Source organism: Giraffa tippelskirchi, chromosome 7 (genome assembly GCF_054371585.1).
Source record: "Giraffa tippelskirchi isolate mGirTip1 chromosome 7, T2T-mGirTip1v1.2.pri, whole genome shotgun sequence".
NCBI lineage: Eukaryota > Metazoa > Chordata > Mammalia > Artiodactyla > Giraffidae > Giraffa > Giraffa tippelskirchi.
In genome coordinates, this window is record NC_137281.1 from 56,321,394 (window position 1) to 56,327,393 (window position 6,000).

Sequence of the window (6,000 nt, forward strand, 5' to 3'; positions counted from 1 at the left end):
GTCAAACTGTCTTCCAAAGTGGCTCTACCATTTTGCACCCCACCTGCAGTGACTGAGAATTTCTGTTCCATACCCTCACCAGCATTTGGTGTTATGAGTGTTCCGGGTTTTGGCTGTTGTAATAGGTCTGTTTAATTTCAGTTTCCCAGATGACTTACGATATGGAGACTCTTTATCACATGCTTATTTGCCATCTGTCTATCTTCTTTTTTAAAAATTTATTTATTTATTGGCTGCTCTGGGTCTAGTTGTGGCACGCAGGGTCTTCGATCTTCGTTGTGGTATGTGGGATCTTTAGTTAGGCATGCAAACTCTTAGTTGCAGTATGTATGATCTAGTTTCCCGACCATGGATCGAACCTGGGCCCCCTGTGCAGAGTCTTAGCCACTGGGCCACAGGGAAGTCCCTCTGTAAATGTTCTTTGATGAAGTTTCTGTGATGTCTATGGCCTCTTTCCCTCCAGCTTCATTGAGGTATGACTGAAAATACAAATTGTGTATACTTAAGGTATACAGTGTGAAAATTTGTATATGTGAAATCACCACTCACTGAAGTTGAACATATCCATCACCTTACATAGTTTACTGTTTTGTGTGTGGTAGAACACGTAAGGTCTACTGTCTTAGCAAATTTCAAGTACACCATTATTATTAATAATAGTCAACATGCTACACATCTCTAGAAATGATCTTATATCTGGAAGTTTGTATCCATCAACCAACATCTCTTTATTTTTCCCACTCCTTAGCCACTGCAAACACCTTCACACTTTCTTTTTCTGTATGTTTGACTTATAGAGAGCAGAGGTTATAGCTGAGTAGGCAATGAACATAGCCATGACAGACAGGAGAGCATCCTTTTGGACGTTTAGTTAAGAGTAAGATCCATTCTCTGTATATCTTCACACTTCATAGTTCTTCAGTAGAATAACTGTCAGGTGGTAACTGCCCTTTAGCTGTAGGTTGAATACCCAAATGAATGAAGAAAATGCTTGATCTTTGATAACTGTAAAATGCACTGAAAAATGACTCGATCTCCTGCTAGAAATAGAAAATCAGGAAGCAGAGTGTGAGCATCCTGAAATTCTGTGCCCAGAGAAAATTTTCAGTTATAACTGAAGAGAATCCAAAATACCTTATTAACTAATTTTCTACCTTTCACATAGGCATGAAAGCTTTGGAAGTATCAAAGCTTTAGTAACGCTTAGCCGTGCTTGAGCCTCAAGCAGACACGAATGGTTCTTCCACTTTACCAGGAAAATGAAGGACATGTTTCAGACTTCTATCCGGGAAATGCTCCTTTGGCAAGACAAAAGCTTCAGGAGTAACAGGGTTTAATCAGGGAGTGATTTGTGTTTTTCTTACCAGTTCTATGTCCTTGAGCAGAGCTTCTCCATAGTGGTTCCTGGTGCATGTGGGAGCAGGTGAGCAGATGTGTAAACTTCCTCTGAGTGTGTAAATCTGAGCTTGGTATATTACAGTTGTTTTTGCATGACCTCCAGATAATGTACACTAATTTTTTCCTCTTATATAACATTTGGATCTTAGTGAGAATTCAAAATTAAATTCTTTAAGAACTGTAGAGGAATATATTTTCACTATCAGTATATTATTTAGATATTAAATGCTAATATAAAATTCTCATAGTCCTATAATTAAGACTCTTGCTGTTAACATTTTGGTGAATTTCCTTACTAGATCTAATTTAATATATTATAAAATTAATCTATATTCTTGGTAAGAAACAAAAATGATATAAAATGTAGAAATCAGTTGTTTCCTCAAACCCCAGGGCTTACCCTCCACAATTAACTACTGTTGATGGTTTTTAGCTTATTTTTCCAAATGTTTTCACATGCTTATATTTAAAGTTCAGAAAGCACTCACCCCCATCCACCTTCTAGTTCCACAGAAAAAGGAAGAGTTGGGTTTTATTTAATGCAAAGAGACTGTGCTGATTGTCCTAATAGAGACCACGTTCAGCTTGAATATGAAATTCTTTTATTTCCAGCTCAGTTGAAGACCTATTTCTGCAGTTTGCTTATGTTCTTGGTGCCATACCTCCTCAACGTATAGGGGCTCCCCTCGTTGTCCCAGACAGTGCCTGTAATGCAGGAGACTCAGGTTCAATCTCTGAGTCGGGAAGACCTTCTGAAGAAGGGAATGCCTACCCACTCCAGTATTCTTGCCTGGAAAATCTCATGGACAGAGGAACCTGGTGGGCTACATAGCATGCATGGCATTATGCTGGTACTTAGAGGGCTGTGAAGAAGGTGCTGAGCAAAGTTCATGTGTTCTGTGCAGGAAAAGGGTGAAAGTTTGGGGACTAGTTGTTCTAATAACTGTTTTTATATAACCCATGCCCCGAGTACTTAGTGGTCTGAAAGAAGAAAAATAATGAGCTTACAAACTTGTAGTTTCCACAGGGTACAGCAGGAAACATGATCTGTTCCTTGCGGCATCAGTGGTGCAGGCTGTCTGGGACTGGAGGGCAGGCTCACAGGACAGCTCGCCTGCAGGACTGGCAGTTTGGTCCTGGCTGTCGGCTGGGAGCTCACCTGGTGTTGAGAGCCTCAGATTTTGCTCCCGCTCAGCGTGGGCTTCCCCACAAACTTACTTGTAACACTGTGGTTGCTTCCCAGGAGTGGGTATTCCAAGTGATAGGGTGGCTGCCAGTAGCTACTTTTTTGAGCCAGAAACTGGATATCACTCTTAGCATATTCCACTGGTCAGGTAGGCACAGAACCAGATCCCTATCCAGGGGACTTAGATCCACTTCTTAACAGGAAGCATGCTAGTGGAATTTGAAGGCATGTGTGTGTGTATGAGAGAGAGAGAGTGTCAGTCATGTGTCTCTCTCAGCCTTCCAGTGGTAAGATCGCTCACCTTTCTATGGGGAGCTTCTTCACCCCACCACTCATTCTGTAGACTGCTGGAGGGACTTCTTTCAGTTTGAGTCATTGACCACAGGGTGGGTATATGACCTCAGTCTGACCAGCAGTCATACCATATACATGTGGCTGAAATGACTGATGGGACCTGGAGTGAGTACATTTCTCATTAGGCCAATTGTATTCCTTCACCAAGACTGTGACAACACAACCAAAAACAAGAGTGTTCCTCCCCACTCCTTCTGGTGTTGCTATAACAGTAGTAAAGTCCTGTGAGCTTGACTTTACTCCCTGCTACAGAAAAAGAGTTTGTCTGCAGTAGGTTTGGATCCCATCTGCCATACAAGTACTTGGGTATAGCTTCCCTGGGTGTCAGTTTCCTGCCTTAGAAATGATATTGACCTTGCAGGGTTCTTTTAAGGACTAAATGGGACATGGTAGGTAATTTCTAAATGGAAAATATGATTATCATAGCATTATCCATATAATATCTGATAACATATGACTCATAGTGACTCATAAAATGGATGAAAATCTTAAAGTTTTATAAAACAAAAGTTTCCAAATATTTGAAGTTTTCTAGATCTTACCTTTTGGAGGGCATGCAAAGTTGATCAGAGGAGTGTTAATTATCTAGTTAGCAAAAGTGAACACACACAAAATACATGTTGGATTGCATCTAGGGATTCATTTTATGCCCTAAATACCCATAGTTATTAGAATAACTACACATTTCAGATTTAACTGTAATATTTAATTATGTTTGTTTTTCCTTATATGATGAATTGGGTTTTATGCACACATGTGACAACATTGGTGTTATTCACTTCCTTCAGGCAGCAAATCAGCAGATGTGTCCAGAAGATGTGCATTGTTTCAGGGATGGATGATGTGTAGTGGCAAATTAAGGGAGCAGTGCTGGGTTCAGAAATGGCATCATCACAAAAGTTTGAAATACAGACATTTCACAAAAATGGGAATGTACCTACAACTTCAGATATATCCACAATTAAATTATAATTAACTTGTATAAAGAAAGCTGAGCACTGAAGAATTGACGCTTTTGTGTTTTTTTTTTTTATAAATTTATTTATTTTAGTTGGGGGCTAATTACTTTACAATATTGTAATAGTTTTTGCCATACATTGACATGAATCAGCCATGGGTTTACATGTGTTCCCCTTCCTGGACCCCCCACCCACCTCCCTCCCCATCCCATCCCTCTGGGTCATCCCATTGCCCCGGCCCTGAGCCCTTGTCTCATGCATCGAACATGGAATGGTGTTCTGTTTCACATACGATAATATACATGTTTCAATGCTATTCTCCCAGAACGTCCCACCCTCACCTTCTCCCTCAGAGTCCATAAAATTGTTCTATGCATCTGTGTCTCTTATTCTGTCTCGCATATAGGGTTATCGTTACCATCTTTCAAATTCCATATATATGCATTAGTATACTGTATTGTTGTTTTTCTTTCTGGCTTACTTCACTCTGTATAATGGGCTCCAGTTTCATCCATCTCAGTAGAACCGATTCAAATGTATTTTTTTTAATGGCTGAGTAATATTCCATTGTGTATATGTACCACAGCTTCCTTATCCATTCGTCTCCTGATGGACACCTAGGTTGCTTCCATGTCCTGGCTGTTGTAAACAGTGCTGCGATGAACATTGGGGTACACGCGTCTCTGTCAATTCTGGTTTCCTCGGTGTATATGCCCAGCAGTGGGATTGCTGGGTCATATGGCAGTTCTATTCCCAGTTTTTTAAGGAATCTCCACACTGTTCTCCATAGTGGCTGTACTAGTTTGCATTCCCACCAACAGTGTAAGAGGGTTCCCTTTTCTCCACACCCTCTCCAGCATTTATTGCTTGTAGACTTTTGGATAGCAGCCATTCTGACTGGTGTGAAATGATACCTCATTGTGGTTTTGATTTGCATTTCTCTAATAATGAGTGATGTTGAGCATCTTTTCATGTGTTTGTTAGCCATCTGTATGTCTTCTTTGGAGAAATGTCTGTTTAGTTCTTTGGCCCATTTTTTGATTGGGTCGTTTATTTTTCTGGAATTCAGCTGCAGGAGTTGCTTGTATATTTTTGAGATTAATTGTTTGTCTGTTGCTTCGTTTGCTATTATTTTCTCCCATTCTGAAGGCTGTCTTTTCACCTTGCTTATAGTTTCCTTTGTTGTGCAAAAGCTTTTAATTTTAATTAGGTCCCATTTGTTTATTTTTGCTTTTATTTCCAATATTCTGGGAGGTGGGTCATGCAGGATCCTGCTGTGATTTATGTCGGAGAGTGTTTTGCCTATGTTTTCCTCTAGGAGTTTTATAGTTTCTGATCTTACGTTTAGATCTTTAATCCATTTTGAGTTTATTTTTGTGTACGGTGTTAGGAAGTGTTCTAGTTTCATTCTTTTACAAGTGGTTGACCAGTTTTCCCAGCACCACTTGTTAAAGAGACTGTCTTTTCTCCATTGTATATTCTTGCCTCCTTTGTCGAAGATAAGGTGTCCATAGGTGCGTGGGTTTATCTCTGGGCTTTCTATTTTGTTCCATTGATCTATATTTCTATCTTTGTGCCAGTACCATACTGTCTTGATGACTGTGGCTTTGTAGTAGAGCCTGAAGTCAGGCAGGTTGATTCCTCCAGTTCCATTCTTCTTCCTCAAGATTGCTTTGGCTATTCGAGGTTTCTTATATTTCCATACAAATTGTGAGATGATTTGTTCTAGTTCTGTGAAAAATACCATTGGTAGCTTGATAGGGATTGCATTGAATCTATAGATTGCTTTGGGTAGTATACACATTTTCACTATATTAATTCTTCCAATCCATGAACACGGTATATTTCTCCATCTGTTTGTGTCCTCTTTGATTTCTTTCATCGGTGTTTTATAGTTTTCTATATATAAGTCTTTTGTTTCTTTAGGTAGATATATTCCTAAGTATTTTATTCTTTTTGTTGCAATGGTGAATGGTATTGTTTCCTTAATTTCTCTTTCTGTTTTCTCATTATTGGAGTATAGGAATGCAAGGGATTTCTGTGTGTTAATTTTATATCCTGCAACTTTACTATATTCATTGATTAACTCTAGTAATTTTCTAG